Raw genomic sequence first — 17232 nt, 5'->3', positions numbered from 1 at the left:
CTGGTTTGATCCTATCAGGTTGCATACAGGAGGCAACAGGTTGATGTTTTTCTCTCACATTGATGTTTCTCTTTCTCCCTTCCTCTCTCACTAAAAAATCAATAAAAACATATCCTTGAGTGAGAATTTAAAAAAGAAGAATATTTTTAAAAATTGATGCTATTAAATAACCTGGATGAAATTAGTCTGTTTTAGTGAAGCGAGTGTTACTGTGGAAGATTTAGTTCAAAGCTCTGAAGCCAATTCTCAACTCATTTTTTTTTTCCTGATGGAGGTAGTTAATATTTATTCAATGCAGACTTTTCTATATTGTATCCAGGAGAACAAAAATAGTATTGGGGATTTAAACTCAGGATAGAGGGTAGGCCTTGCTTGATTTAAATTAACCTACCACTTCTCTTAATTAATCTTTTCTCTAAAAACAATCAGCTTACATTCAAATTGTATCAGACTCATTACCTGCTTGGATTTCTACTTCAGAATCTGCCACTAAGCACACCTAATGATATTAAACAAATTGAGAAACAATCACAATCAAATGAGTATCTTGCAGTTTGGGGCTTACTTCTGAATTGAGAGTATATATGATTAGCCTCTTTGATTCCGTACAAAGTGACTTTAAACTGCCTGAAATCTGTATCCTTTTAATTTGTTTCCATTTCCCAAATCAGCTATAAAAGATGTTTCCCAGGAATAGCAAAAGGCACAGAGCTATCAAGTGAGGTAATAACTCTCTGGTAGACTACTTCCCACCCACAGAGCCAGGGCCAAGGCCTTTAATGATCATTAGTGTCGCTCTTGAAAGAGAACATGCTCATGGGAGATGGTGGCCAGATAAACTGCTTCTAGGCTAAGTATCTGAGGAAGGAGGCAGGCCAGTCTTCCAAAGAGAGAATTCTGAGCACAAAAAAACACAAAAGTTTCACAGAACTAGAGGCAGCTACAGGGAGAACAGCAGAGTTAATCCGAATTCAATTTTTGGCAAACATTTTAGAATCTTCTAAAAAATAGAAAATTTCAAGAATAAAATTATGGTCCTTATATTATGAGGAAAAAAAGATCAATAGTTCTTTGGAGTTGATAAACAGAGAGGCCAAGCCTGAAAGGATAACCTTGGTCAGAAGGCAGAGGGGCTTACAAAATCCCCATTTCTACTTAGCTTCCTACTCACACTTCCTTAGCTTCTAAGTGTATAATAATCTAGTTCTTGGAGTGAAGCTTATTTTATGAGCAATGACCTTTTGGGGAAATTTTCTACACAGTTTGTAAGCCCATATAAAGTACAATTCAACTGTATCAAAAAGAGATGTCTATTTTGGTAAAAGGAGAGGGATTTTTTTTTTAACTCTCAGTTACTACTGAATATAAAATACTTTACATTATGTTACTTTAAAAATATTTGTTATTAATAGCCTAGGAGAGGAAATTAATTCATTTACTCACAACATTGACTCATTGGAGTCTTGTTTGAAACTCCCAGATATACCTGTTTCTTTCATTAGCCTCCTAGAATCCAGGACTGCACTTCTCTCTCTGAGTTACAGACATGTTTGAGATTTCTGTATCATTCATTCAACAACAAATACTGTTAATTCCTACTATGTAATGAGGATATAGCAATTTAAAAACCAATGTTATCCCCTTTAAGGGAGACACACAAGTGAAACAGATACTTACATAAGATTACACTGACTTTCTCTTTTTTAAAAAATATTTTTATTGATTTCAGAGAGGAAGGGAGAGGGAGAGAGAGATAGAAACATCAAGGATGAGAGAGAATCATTGATCAGCTGCTTCCTGCATGCCCCCTATGGGCCATTGAGCCTGCAGCCCAGTCATGTGCCCTTGACCAGAATCAAACCCGGGACCCTTCAGTCCACAGGCCAACGCTCTATCCACTGAGCCAAACCGGTTAGGGCAGCACTGACTTTCTTAATACTAGTAGGCATGAACACCAGATATTTTGAAGCATATAAGGAAAGTTAAGATAGATTAGGGGGTGGGGGTGAATATTTGTTGTGTTGAGGAAGTCAGTAAAGTTAAAATACCTTTAAGAATTACACAGAGGTAAAGGGGGAGGATGGGAGATACCTATAATATTATTAACAATTTAAAAAATGTAATGTGGGGAAAACAAGAATTACACAGAAAACTGGAAGACGATATTTTGTTTAAAGACATCTAGCCATAGACTTGGCTTAGGCAATGCTGAGTACTCAAGGCTGCAAAGAGAAAAAAATAAAAAACAAGCAAACAGAGACCTACATATAGACCCCCTTAAGTTTTCAGCATACTAATTAGTAGTGCATGAGTATAAGGAAACTATGCAGACCAAGAAAAAACCAGATGAGAGAATTAAGAGCAAGAGTGACTAGCATTCATATATGGTCAGGAATAGTGCCATTTCTCACCAATAAAATGGAAAAAAACTCATGGGACATGGAGTATACACTTTAGGGAGTGTCTCTTTCACTAGAGAATAATTAATCATAGATTGAGCACTACTTTGGATTTGCCTAACAACTCATAAAATCAAGACATAAATCTGATTCTAAGTAGCCTAACTGTGTATCAGAACCAAATCCAAAAATACAAAAACAGTCAGCAAAAACAAGAAAAAATTAACGACATCTAATATCCAATTAGATTATCAAGCATGCTAAACACCAAGAAAACAGCCCAAAATAAGGAAAATAATCAACCAACCAAGACTAATGCAGAACTGATGCAGATGCTAGAATAGGCAGAAAAGTGAATTGAAGCAATCACAACCATCTCCCATATGTTCGAACAGTAGACAAAAGATGGTGACCTATTGAAGAATCATGTAACTAAAGTACTTGAAGAAACGGGAGGGGATTTTGCAACAAAATCTCAACAAACCCCAAGCACAGAACACTACATCCAAAGCTCATTTTGAGTCACATTTTTCAAGATCAGGAAAAAAAAAAATTGAAAAATTTAAAAACATTCAGAAAGAAATGACATATTTCTGTAGAGAAAAATAAATAGTAAGATGGAAGAATAATTCTCACTAGAAATAATACAAGTGAGAATACAGTAAAGCAACATCTTTAATTTTCTAAAAAAAGATATATATATATATATATATTAAAGACTTGTCAAAAAAAATTATACCCAGTGAAAATATCTTTTAAAGATGTGAAACAAATATGTAAGACATGAAAATCTGAAAGAATTCAACACCCATATGGTAAGAAACATTAAAGAATAGTATTGGGCAAAAAGAAAATAATACCAAATAGACATTTCTATATATATAAAAGCCTAAGCCACCGAATGACCAAACAACCTGTCAATTGGTGAACTAGTCGCTATGACATCCACTGACCACCAAGGGGCAGACGCTCAGTGCAGGAGCTGTCCCCTGGTGGTCACTGTGCTCCCACAGTAGAAGAGCCACTCAGCTGACTGACCTGTCCCGGGGGCCCACCAGCCTGGGGGCAGCCACTCCCTCCCTCAGTAGTCCTGCAGGTCCAATCTCCAGAGAACTGGCCGGGCACTGCCGAACCGGAGCTGTCAGCACGATCCCAACAGCGCCGTTGGGCTCCTGGAAGTTGGCCTTGGGCTGCTTGCCCTCCCTAGACACTCAGCAAGGAATATATGATATAAAAGCAGCTGCCAGGTGGCTCCCAACAACTGTTGCAAAGTCAGTGGGATGGATCTGGATTCCGGGCTGGCAAGGGCGTCCCACCACCCACCCAAGTGCTGATCGCATTCTGGCCTCTCCCCATACCCCTTGGGGCAGGAACCAGATGCAGGGCTCATGGCTGGCCAGTACCACTGTGGCAGCACGAGCCTCTCCCAATTGAGACTGATTGGACTTGAGCCTGTGGCAGGAGCAGCAGAGTCAGGATGAGTGGGAGTGGCAGACAGGAGCAGCAGGCAGCATTGGACTGCAGGTTTTGGCCCAATCTCCGCAGGCCACTCCGAAGGACCCCACCTGTGCATAAATTCATGCACCAGGCCTCTAGTATGCCTATGATAACCATTATAACAATGAAGCACAGTGTTTAGCCAATAGAACAGCAAAACAGAAAAAAGGAAATCATTAAGTTTACTCAATCCAAAAGGAGGCAGAAAAAGTAAAAAGGAAGGTAAAATATATGGGACAATTGAAAAACGTATAGCAAGATAGGACCTAAAATCTATACATATCACTAATAAAATTAAATGTAAGTGGTCTAAACACTGGGATTTAAAGATAGAGAGTGTCAGATTGGAATAAAAAAGCAAGTACCACCTATATGCTGATTACAAAACAAACTTTAAAATAAAAACACAATTGATGAAAAGAAAAAGATAAAAGATCACAAACACTGCACTTCTTAAAAAGCTTACACCAGGTGATCATGCCTATATAAAAGACCCTTCCAAAGTTGATTTGTGCAATGAAAGGAGGATTTTTTGACTCTGGACAGATAAGGATAACCTCTAAGAATCCAGAGGTCAAATTTTGACAACTTTATATTTTAACTTGGGTTTTCTCAATTTTCTTCTTCTGATCTAATAAAAATACATTTATTTAAGTAATGGCATATACTATTATTATCAATAATCTTACTCAGTTTAATAAAAAGATAAACCAGCTCCAAAAATAAAAGTTCTTTGAGGGTATATAGATCAGCTCTTATTGAGAACAATGCAAAACAAATATATTTCAAAAAATTGCTTCCTCATATGAAGAATATAGGGAGTGCAATAACCAGTTGGTTGTCAGTAGGTACTCAGGGTGAACAGAGCAGAGGAGTGACGGAACATCACTGGGCGAGGGAGGAAAAAGAGAGAATGGGACCTAACAACGGGGGATAAAACAAACTGTCTGGTTTTCAGAAGTGTTTGGGAGAAAGACAACACAGTGTATGTTTTAAGAGCGGGATTCTAAAATCCCTCAGACATGAATTTGCATCTTGTCTCTGTCACTCACTAGATTTGAGACTGAGAAATGTACTCAATCTTCTCCAACTTTAGTTTGCACATTTGTAATTTTGCACACTATCTCCATTTACCTTGTAGAGTTCTTGGAATTATTTGAGCTGGGAAAGGTAAAACACTGAGCATAGCACCTGACTTACATCAAATACTCAGTGAGTATGAACTGTTGCAGTTTAAAGGTAAGAAACAGTCAGATTTTATGGAATTTGGGGAAGCAGGATGAATAGGCATTCTCTCTCTCTTTTTTTTTTTTATCCTCACCAGAGGATTTTTTTCCCCCATTGATTTTTTTAGAAAGAATGGAAGGGAGATGGGAGAGGGGGGAGAGAGACAGAGAGAGAAATTGATATGCGAGAGACACATCAATTTGGTATGCCTGGACCAGGCCAGGGATCAAACCTGCAACCCAAGTATCTGCCCTTGACCAAGAATCAAACCCAGACCCTTTGGTGCCCAGGCCAATGTTCTACCATTGAGCTACCCAGGCTAGAGCTAGAAGCTCTTTTTAACTGGCAATGGGGAGCCATTAAGATCATGTGATTCATATTCTTATTGAAAATAGGGTTTGAGTGGTTTTCATCTGGATAGTTTCCAAAGCTGGTAGGTGTAGTATTTTCTAAAGGAGAAGAAAAAGGAAGCATGTTGGGTACCTGCCTCAACCTTGTCTGGAATAACTTATGCTGTTTAATTGAACCACTTATAATTTCTGTAAGTTTAAGGACATATGTCACTACTGAAGAAGAGCATAATTTTGGGGTTAAAGTATGATTTGTTACCAGACTTGTCTTTGATAAATCTTATTTGAAGTTTGTCCTTGGGTATTAAATCTATGCAAAATTGATCTCAATCAGAAAGGAGAGTAAAAGAGTAGACCTCTAGTATTTCCTAGAGGGAAATAGGGACTCTAGGTCATGCCTTTGTACTTTTTGAATGCATTTAAAAGAGAAATGGCAGAACAGATGGTTTCCTGATCCTGAAGAGAGGCTACTGTGGTCTGTGCCAAGATCAAAGGCAATGCAATAAAGGGCTGATGCCGGGGTCAAGATAAAGAAAAAAAAGCAGTCCTCACATATCTCCTCCAGCTTTCACAATGAGTTTTATCCTCTCTCAGCAATAAATGAAAGAGGCTTATAGAGATATATTTGCTAAAATACACTGATGGAATGTAATTTTCTTCTCAGGTTCATTTTAAAAGCACAAACTAAGTAATTTTTATTTCCCTACCTGCCAACCAGAATGCTGTCACTTGCATTGCAAGTGGAATTCAGCTGTGAATAAATAAATGAAGAGGCAAATTGAGCAGGTCAGCGAGTCTCTATGTGTTCAGAATAACAGTGCTCATATTATTGCTTACCAGCCAGCACATGCATGTGAACATCTGTCCACTCCAGTAATCACTCTCCGTTAAGTTCAGTGAAGCAGAACACACATGTGAAGTGAATTTACTCATGCTTAGCTACTTTTTCTCTCAAACAGAATAACCCCTCCCATCTTGCACTTTCATCCATAGAGCCCAGAGTATTTTTTGCAGGCATTGATGTTGTTCATAGCAGAGCAAAACCCCAACGCACCAGGTTAAAATGATTAACCTTGTTTTAAAAATGAAGAAACAAATAAATAGGAGATTACATGACTTGATCTACACCAAAGGAAAGAGAAAGAAAAGATCTGTGAGTTGGAAATAGAATCCTATCTAATAAAAGAGAAAAATGGTAATTGGCGTACGACAATACCCTTTTCATTGGCTAATCAGGGCTATATGCAAATTAACTGCCAACTAAGATTGGCAGTTAACTGCCAACATAGGCGCAATGCTGGGAGGCGAAAGGGGAAGGAGGGAAGAAGCTGCCTGCCACTGACTGCAATCGGAAACCCAGGCGGCAGCCAAGAGCCAGAGAACCGAGCTGCCTTTACTCAGAGAAGCCAGGCCTCCTTTGCCGGCTTCTGTGATAAGAGAACCTGGCTGCCTTTGCTGGCCCTGGGCCAGTAATGGGAGAAGCTGGGTGGGGCAGGGAAGAGGCGGATGTCTGCCTGGCTTCTCAGATCACTGATCACCAGTGATGGGAGAACACCCAGAGGCGGGGCCAGAGGCCAGGCTGCATAGCTGCCTGGGGACACCATCTGGACCCCAGGGGCGACGCAGCCAGGCCCCAGAAGGAGACCCAGAAGGTGACCCAGGCGCTGGGGCTGCATTGCAGCTGTGGTATGCAATCCAGTGCCTGGGCTGAGGAGACCCAGAAGGAGACCCAGGCGCCGGGGCTGTTTTTGCCGCTGGGGCACGCAATCCGGTGCCCAGGCTGAGGAGACCCAGGGCCCGGGGCTGCGTCGCAGCTGGGGCACGCCATCCCGTCCGGGGGCGATACAGCCAGGCCCCAGAAGGAGACCCAGGCCCCAGGGCTGTATCGCTGCTGGGGCACGCGATCCAGTACCTGGGCTGAGGAGACCCAGAAGGAGACCCAGGGGCCTCCCAAGAGGAGAGTCTCCATGGTCAGATGGCGTGGTGTCGGGACAGGAATAAAGACACGAGGTGACTCAGATGCCTGGCCACAGGGTTAGACCAGCCAGCAGGGCCTTTCAGTTGGGACTGGGGTGGGGGTGGGGCGAGGGAGGCAAGCCGGAAATAGAGAACTACAACTCCCAGGAGGCTTAGCGGCCAGGGCCTGGGTGCCTGGCTGTGAAATTGGATGGGCTGTAGTTTTGCAAGCCACTTTAAACTAGAGGCTTGCAAGGTTGGAAGTTCTGCATCGGGAGCCAGGGAGAAATGGAGCTGGAGCAGAGAGAGGGGTCCATGGCAGTGGTGGGCTTTGAGGAGTTCTCAGCACCTCCTGGCTGGGAGCTGGCGCTGCCTCCGCTGAAGGTGGTCACATCCTGGAGAGCGAGCTTGAGACCGAAGTGGAGTTCGTGTCTGGGGGTCTGGGCAGCTCCAGCCTCCAGGAGCGAGACGAAGAGGAGGAGGCAGCCTGAGGCCAGCAAGGGCGGCGCCAACAGGAACTCAATCGCAGGAAGTACCAGGCGCTGCAGGGAGATTGAGCAGGCGAAGGAGGGGGTTCTGAACAGGCTCCATCAGATGATATAGAGGATAACATGGAGACTCCAGCAGGAGCGGAGGTTCCTCATGAAGGTGCTGGACTCCTACGGTGACAACTACCGGGCCAGCCAGTTCACCATCTTACTGGAGGATGAGGGCAGCCAGGGCAGAGACGCCCCCAACCCAGGCAACACTGCAAACGAGCCTCCGGAGAAAGAGGGGCTGTCCCCGCCCAGGAGGATGCCAGCGCCCACAGAAGCCAGCAGCCCGGCCCCTGGCGAGGGGCCCAGCAGTTGGAAGAGGCGGCGAGTGCCATAGGAAGGGCACTGGGCAGGAGTCCCGCTGACTCCGGAGCTGGCCCCCGTGCAGATAAAGGTGGAGGAAGACTTTGGCTTCTAAGCCCTCGAGGCTCTGGACTTAAGTTGGGTTTCTCGGGGGCCAGACAAGCTGCTGCCCTACCCCACCCTAGCCAGCTCCCCCTTTGACTGACCCCCCAATAAATGGACCCGATGCAAAAAAAAAAAAAAAAAGCTTATAGAGGCATGTTTATAGGATCAAATAGTATAAATATAGATGTAACAGGACAATAAAAAGAGAACCTGGCTATGATGATGACCTGAATGCTGCCTCTGTGTCATTCCTTCTTTGGGAACCCCTGGACCTGCTGGGGCTGGACCCCACCATTCCTCTTCTTATAAGGACTTCAGTGAGATGGGCTAAGGGTCCCACTGGAACTGCCACAATTTAATGTAATCCCCTCTTTAAAGATCTTATCTCCATATACAGGTACATTCTGAGGTTCTGGGGATTAGGATTTTAACATACATTTTGTTGATTACCCAAATCAGCCCTTAACAACCAGCATGTTTCAGAAAGTAGATTCCTACAGGGTTATTTACCAAACATTCAGAAGTATTTTTAAAAGAGCTAAGCCCCTCGCCCACCGTGTGGGCCCCTCCCGGCGAAGAGCGAAGGCCTGGGTTCCGGGCACCGGAGGAAAACTGGTGCCAGCAGCCAGGGAAAGGGGCCCCCAAGGGGCCCCAGATTGCGAGAGGGCACAGGGTGGGCTGAGGGACCCACCCGAGTGCACAAAGTTTTGTGCACCGGGCCTCTAGTCTATAATAATAAAGGCATAATATGCTAATTAAACCAGACGTCCTTCTGGACAACCTTCCGGATGAAGCCGGGGCTGCGAGGGAAGCTTGGTTCCCGGGTGCCAGAGGGAAGCCCAGGTCCAGGGTGCCAGAGGGAAGCTGGTGCCAGCAGATGGGGAAGGAAGGCGTACTCTTGCATGAATTTTGTGCATCGGGCATCTAGTGTCTAATATTTATAAGAGTAAGGCAAAGTGAGAAAAATGTATGTAAAATTCTAGACATTTATTAGTTTCAGTTTATGAAATTGAAAGTCTATCCAGTTTCATATATTGTTCATTGTTTGGAAATGTCTTTATCAAAATGATTTGGAGCTAAAGTCTATCGTACCTTAGAAAGCCATGTTATATCAGGTAAAATAATAGCTGGTACTATATCAAAATCAGTATCTCTAGTGACTACTCTTGTGAAATGATTAACAGCATTATAATGGAAGTCCTTGGTGAAGAGTAAATGGGAATCACTGTTCAGACTGAGTAAGTAGAAGTCAAAGGGCTTCTAATCACTACCCATCTCCACGTTCACCTGATAAGAATGCATCTACCACATTAGAACGATAGTAATTCACATGAAGTGTCTGCAGAGCATGTTCAGGCCTGGAGAAGTCCAGCTTTTCTGAATGACTAATGAAAATTCATTAATTAAAGATTATGACTTGAGTAAATATTTGATAGACTAATAGTTTGTTACTAAGGCCTCAGAAAATGCAATTTCATCTAATCTAGACCACGAAATATAACTTCAATGTGAGAAGCATAAGAATGATTCTAGGCCAGAAAACCTGGACACTTTTCCTCATGAAACAGGATTTCAAAATTATCACAACTTCCTTAGAGAAAAAGTGGAGTGTTAGAATCTGTAACATGCATTCTTTATAGTCTGGTGCACTTAAACTAATTACTAAAATTATATGGCACACCAAAAAATATATTGTACTGTTTTTGCCGAACTGATTTAAAAAACAGGTATAATTTTCATTCCTTCACACAGAATGACTAGTGTTGGTTTGGCTGTTGTCATTGTTTAATTTGACAACCTAAGGGAAAAGAGGTCCGTGCCCCTGACTAAATAGTCAGGTATTGCACGTTTTAAAAATTCTTGGGGTACACCAGTTGGAAATCACCAGCCCAGTATGTACATTACTTACAGTTTATCTTTAAAAAGTGTTATTCATACAAAAATTCTCAAATACATTTTATAAATCTTCATCTTTTAGATATACTTCAAGAGGTAGAGTTAGAAGAGACCTGTTAAGGATATTTTTCTCTATGGGTTTCATTTCTATCTCCAGCGCTCCCCCCGAGACACATGTGGACGAGACCAAGCCCTTAAGGAATCTTTTAGTAATTCATTTTTAAAGATCAAGAGAATTACTCAGTCCTTATGGGAAAGTTTTAGGAAATAAGTGTTTTTGCACCAAACCCGAAGAGTCTAAAAGGTTTACCTCAAGAGAATTCAGTGGAGAGGCCCTGCTCTCCCAGAAGATTGTGTGGTTGCTGTCAGGACGCTGTTGTTGCTTGGCAGGTTATTATCCACTCTGCAGCATTCTGTCCCAGCGGTGTGGCTCCTGCGCGGTCACCTCCTCCCCAGTCAGTTCATAAGGAAAGCGACTTAATGTGCCCAGACCCATCCATCCAGCTATTTTTTCTAAAAAGCAATTTCTTGTATTGCTCCATTTTGTACAACCTAACATTATATTGATTTTCAAAAGCTCTTTCAATGCCTACTTCCTCCTCCCCACTCTTTTCATACCCTACTTTAGGGTCAGCAATCCTTCTACAGGTTGTGTGGAAATAGAGCTGTCTTTTTGAGAAAAACGATTGCAACAGAGGCAGGATGAGAAATAAGAAATTAATGAAATTAGACTGGTGTAAAATTGAATTTTGGATCCTATTACTCTTACACAACAAACTTAGATGATATTTTAAAGTCTAAGGTGTCAGTTAGCAATGAGTTGAGCAATGTGTGTCAGAAACTTGGCTGCAGAGATAAATCAAATAGGTTTATTTTACTCTTAACCAAGAATCTATATTCAAGCATACCTCAATACTTGTACCTGCCCCAGGAAGTCTACTGCCCAATCTTTTTTTTAGCTTTCAGTTTCTTCCAACTTAAACATGCGGGTTTATCCCTCTGGTTGCAATATACCTGAGAGGTCTTAGATCTCAGGACTGCATTCCAAGTAGAAAGGAAGGAAGAAGAGCAAAGGGCAAAAGGTGACTGTATATGTATGTATATATATATATATATATATATATATATATATATATATATATATATATATATTTTTTTTTTTTTTTTTTGTCTTAAAGAGGACAGCTTTTTGGAAGCTGCATCAAGTAATCTTCACTCGATAACCATTTGCTAGAGGGATGTCACATAATATTGACATGTGAGGGTGGAAGGGAAATTGAGTAGGTAACCAGCAGCGTCTGCCCTACTAATGTTGCTTCATGTTGCCAAAAGGGATGGCTGTCGTCAGTGTTCAACCACGTTTACTGCTTCTTTCCCCTCTCCAAGCTCTGTCATTGGCTGCAAAGCAGGACACAGAGAAGTTTCTAGATCATTTTACTCCGCATTCTCATAAAGGCCCTATTTAAAAATGAGTAATTTTTTCGAAAAGATTTGGAATTGAGTTTCTATTTAGGTACAATGTTAGATGTTAGCAGACTGAAAGCTAAGACCCATGAGTCAAATCTAGCCCTCAGCCTGTTTTTAGAAATAAAGTGTTATTGGAACACCATGACAAGATAAGAATTTCTGCTATGTTCTAAATTAAATTATAGCAGGGCCAGAGAGTAAGAGAAAGACACAGAAAGTTTAGGCACAGTTAATTCTGTGGACCAGATCTGACAAAGACTGCTTACATTCCTGTATGTCTGTTGGTAGTATTAATTTTCAGGTGGCCACTTTCAAGATTATAAAAAAGAGAGAATAGCCAGGTGCCACACAGCTAATCCACAGGGGCGGACACTTCCTTGCTGACTGCACCTACCAGCCCGCAGCTGCCAATCTGATACATAAAAATGTTCCACTCCTCCAGGAGCAAGGACATGCCATCTTTTGACTTAGCTATGCAGCTGATGGTTCTGACGTCATGTCCAGGACCTGGTATTTCTTACTAATACTGGCCTAATAAATCCTTGATTTTTTTTGTTTGTTTACATTTTGAATTTACCTTTATTGTTGAAAAGGGTACAGATGTCCCTCTTTGTACCCCATTGATCCCTTCTAGCCCACACTCGCCCCACGCCCTAGGCCTTCACCACACTATTGTCTGTCTCCATAGGTTATGCATACATGTATACAATTGCTTTGGTTAACCTCTTCCACCCAAACCCCCACCTTCTCTCTGAGATTTGACAACCATTCCATGCTTCTATGTCTCTGGATCAATTTTGTTCATCAGTTTGTTTTGTTCTTTAGATGCCACAGATGAGTGAGATCATGTGATAATGTCTTTCTCTGGCTGGCTTATTTCGCTTAGCATAATACTCTCCAGGTTTCTCCATGCTGTCTCAAATGGTAAGAGATCTTTCTTTTTTACAGCTGCATAATATTCTATGGTGTAAATGTACCCTACAATTGGACCAACAACATACACCATACCCAAGAATAAATCCTTGCTTTTAAAAAGACTTTCACCTGTGAAAATTAATTTTTTGTTGTTGTTGTTTTTGTTTAACAACAGCCATACCCATTCATTTACATCTCATCTCTGGCTATTTTCATGCTATAATGGCAAAGTTAAGTCCTTGCAACATAGACTATGTGACCCACAGAGTCAAAAGCATTTGCTACATGACCCTGTCCAGATTGTCTGCCAACCTCAGTGAGTGAAATACTGTTTCTTTAGTTCTGTATGGGGAAGGTGGTTAGTTCCATATTTATACCAGTACTTTTAAGGGATAACTTTAAGTATTCCTATTAAGATGCTGACTTAGCTTAGCTTTAGCATTCCCAACTTCCTGCAGGAAGTCTGACTGAACCAAGCCTGACGTTGCTAACAAATCAAGCCTTGGATATTCTCACTAAAAAGATCACACTGAGCTATTAAATGCACACCAAATTTTGGAACGCAACAGATTGAATCATCACTTAAGTCAAGAGTGTCTGGATGTTCTAATAATAAGGATCATTGTATTTTAATGACACTAAAAAGACTCAGTGGTTTTGAATATATATAGAAAATGAAACTGATAAGTAGTCTTTTAAAACACCCTAACCACCAAGCAACACCAGGTAGGGCACGCAAAAATAATACTTTTAGTTTCACCTATACTTTTTCTAAAGCTGTATGCATTATTCCTAGTGTATTTTTTATCTCCAAACATGTGACACAAAACTTTTAGATTGACATGCAGAAACACCAAGAAAGGCTGGTTAGATTCAGTTTGACTTTTAAAAATAAAACAACTTAATTCATAAAGAATAAAATACAATCATTAAAGAGCTCAATTTCTTCAATTTCAAACTAATAAGCTCATAATATTTTACAATATAATGTCCAGTAGTTTTGAGTAAATAAGGAAACAGCACATTCATTCACTCTTAGTGTGAGTACAAACTGATGTAATCCCTCCAGAGGGTAATTTGACAATAGCCATTACATTTCTATATGTATCATTCCCTGGCTCAACAATTCCACTTCTAGAAATGTAACCCTCAGATAGAATTACTCATCTGAACAAAGGCTGTTCCTTGTAGTATTGATAGAAATAAGCTTGGGGGGTGGGCAGGGAACAAACACAAAACTGTCTAATTTTTGAAACCTTATTCTTAACCACAACTGAAATTGCCTATAGTAGCTTTTCTTTTCTTTTTTTTTTTTTGAATGATAACCAAGTTACCACTATGTATATAAACTCTATTATTCCCTTATACATGTCTCTTCTTTACCAGGAATCCTGCAATGATCTGAATTACAATTTTAAAAAGTGAGAGTCTACTACATTACTTTTGCTGTTTTTGTTGCTTTGAGAAATGCTTTAGTATAGAGAAGAATTCTACAAATTCGGTGCCTAAATAATCAGTGGCCTCACAATTTTACTTTCTCGAGACCAGTCGCGTATCGCTGTTTTAAACACTTGTAGAAAATAGAATAACATAAAATAAATAGAGCATCACTTGAGATGAGGCTGTTTAAAGCAGCTAAAAATTAAAATTCACAATTGTGAGCCAAAGTAAAATGAAAATAAAGACTGCAAGAGTTGGCCAAAGAAGAGCAGATAGTGAGACACAGGTAGGTAAAGGGTGGTATTCTGGGCCGTGGTGGAGCTAGCATTAGTTATTTTTCTATTGCCTTCCTTATGAAGTATTCTACCTGCTTTCATGTTTAAATCTCTGAAAAACATCATGAAGATACAACTAAAATGGAATGATATATTTATTTAATGTGATAATTAACTGACATTTGTAATTCCAGTAAAAACCATCTTCTTTGATATCTGAATTGGTTGTTGATTAGAGACAAATTATGCCTGGAGATAATATCTATTTAGATAACTCAGTTATCAGCAACTATTTAATGATGCTCTTTAATAATACCTTGTTTCATTTAGCATATTTTTAATGAAATACCCTAAATGCTATTAGCAATGGTAATTCAAACTTTAGACACAAAATTATTATATCTATTAAAAGTGGTTACTTTAGAAGGCCATACATTTTAATCATCTTAAACAAAGCCATCTAACCATTAGTTGATTTACAAATTATTACAATAAACATGGAGATCACAAAAAAGCACACATCATTATTCAGGTGTAAATAAATAGGTATGGCCCTAGCCGGTTTGGCTTAGTGGAAAGAGCGTCAGCCTGTGGACTCAAGGGTCCCAGGTTCGATTCCGGTCAAGGGCATGTACCTTGGTTGCAGGAACATCCCCAGTGGGGAGTGTGCAGGAGGCAGCTGATTGATGTTTCTCTCTCATGGATGTTTCTAACTCTCTATCCCTCTCCCTTCCTCTCTGTAAAAAATCAATAAAATATATAAATAAATAAATAAATAAATAAATAGGTATGATACCATAAGTAAACAGATTTCACCTTCAAATAAATACCAGTGAGCTAAAAAATGCCTCCCTTTGAAAATTAATAGCAGAAATAAGAAAAAAATATGAATATATAAAATAATCTGCTGAAGATTCAAGTCTCTCATCAAAGCCTTAATTTCCCTTAGGGGATACATAATATTTATGTGTATATTTTTATTTTCATGGTGAAAAACTAAAAATCATCCAGAAGTCCAATTGTAGAAAATTGGTTTAATAAATTATGATGTAGACATTTGATAAAACACATGCCACCAGATCTATGCTGAGAAAGAATACTTAATTACCTTGGAAATGTTCATTGTGACAGATACACTGTTTATTCAAAATTACACCCTATCACGTCCTTCCTTGCTAAAATAAGTTTATTTTTTATTTTATTCATGTATTTTTTTAGGAATCATGTAGCAATTCCTTGAATTCAGATGAACATTTGACCCTGATCTTGCCGCCACCATTAATAAATTCCTACAATTTAGCCCAAAGAAAATCATAACAGACTCAGTTTTCAGTGTCCATGTTTAAATCAAATTGCCTAGCTGTGTTCTACCTTACAATGGTTTAAGGTGTTTAACAATTATATAATATTAGAGCAAATACATAAAGCAAGGATGACGTCAGAGTACTATGTACAAGGCTCAGTTAAAAGTGCAACTGCTTGAAGTATAGTAATTCCTTTAATCTTCAAGACAAATGTATGATATAGATGCTGTTATTATCACTCCCATTTTACAGCCAGAGGATAACAAAAAGAAAAGTTATAGAATTTATTTGAAGTCCCAGCTGCCTGACTCCCAAGCCCTAGCTCATAACATCTATACTCTATTTTCTCTGGTCGGTTATGTACTTTGCAAACCCTCATGACTCTCCCTTGAATCATGACATTGCCATGTTCACAGGGCCAAGATTTTTAAATTACATTTCAAAAGTTATGTTTTCGATTCCACATAAACTATAGTTTTAAAAACATACATCTATTAAAGCTCTGAAATATTCATTTGGGATTTAGCATCTGAAATTTATCATGTCTCTGTGCCAATAACTTAAAAACATCTGCCTTCTGCTTGGTTAACAGTGAAACCTCTGGGATATAATTCAACTTCAGAAAATTTATTTACACGAGTAAGAGTCTAACCAGGAAGTATCTTTACTTTTTCCAAAGGCATGTGATTTAACTATGAGAAAAGCCAATTATGTTCCTTATTTTACTGCAGTCCAATTTAGTAATTTCCAACACAGGTTTGTGGCAGTCTAGGGCCTTAGAAAAAATCTTAAGGAGTTTTGTAAATGCTACCAAAGTTCTCAAAAAAATTTAATTGAATTCTGTAGAGAGCAGCTATAGGGTCAAGCCTCAGGCTGACCTGTGGCAGAGACACATACAAGTCCCAGCTTGGAGGGCAGAGCCCTCCTAGCACAATTAAGCTTGACCTATAGTCCTCCCTTGTTCCTAGGTAGCTAATGGGTTGTGGGAGGTGCAGCAAGTGCTGCCCAAACAAGGCTTGAGTAGCAAAATAGATTTGAAACTCACAAGAACATTGTAAACTCCCCTTGTTTTGCTTTGTGTGATCTGACTATAAAATAAAGCTTTGGCTTACAGGTTGGTTCAGTTTCCTCATCCAGGCAGTGATCCACCTGGTCCCAACTGTATTCTCTTGTCTGTCTTCTTTAATCCTTCACCGCCCCTTCTCAGGTTCACCCCTGGCTGTGGTTCAGAATTCACTTTAAATAAGTCTGACCCGGTATTCTGAGCAGTGTGGTGATGAATTCAAGATACTAAGAAGTGATAGAAACAATTGATACTCATCCAGGTTGTCATTGCTATTCTGTGAGGCAGTGAGTTAGGTGTTGTGTTTGAGAGAAGATGAAAAAGATGCTCATGCAACTAAGAGCATGCAAAGGGAAAGGTGATGTGCACTGTCTCCAACAAGGATGGTTTTGCTTAGTAACAGAAATCTAAAACTAGGGGTGCTCTCATGGAAGGGTACAGGTATCTCAACTCAGAGGCCTTGCAGGAAGTAGAGCTAGGCTACAAAAAGACTGACACC

At 40.1% G+C, this 17232-nt stretch overlaps 1 protein-coding gene across 1 annotated transcript in view; it reads right to left on the bottom strand.

Annotated features, from left to right (window-relative positions):
* Positions 1 to 17232, bottom strand: part of ZNF804B (zinc finger protein 804B) — a 396079-nt gene that overhangs the window by 11499 nt on the left and 367348 nt on the right. The window lies entirely within an intron of this gene.

Source organism: Myotis daubentonii, chromosome 10, assembly GCF_963259705.1.
Source record: "Myotis daubentonii chromosome 10, mMyoDau2.1, whole genome shotgun sequence".
In the NCBI taxonomy this organism is placed as follows: Eukaryota; Metazoa; Chordata; class Mammalia; order Chiroptera; family Vespertilionidae; genus Myotis; species Myotis daubentonii.
Note: the sequence above shows the minus strand (reverse complement) of the source record. Positions and strands in the feature narration are given on the sequence as shown.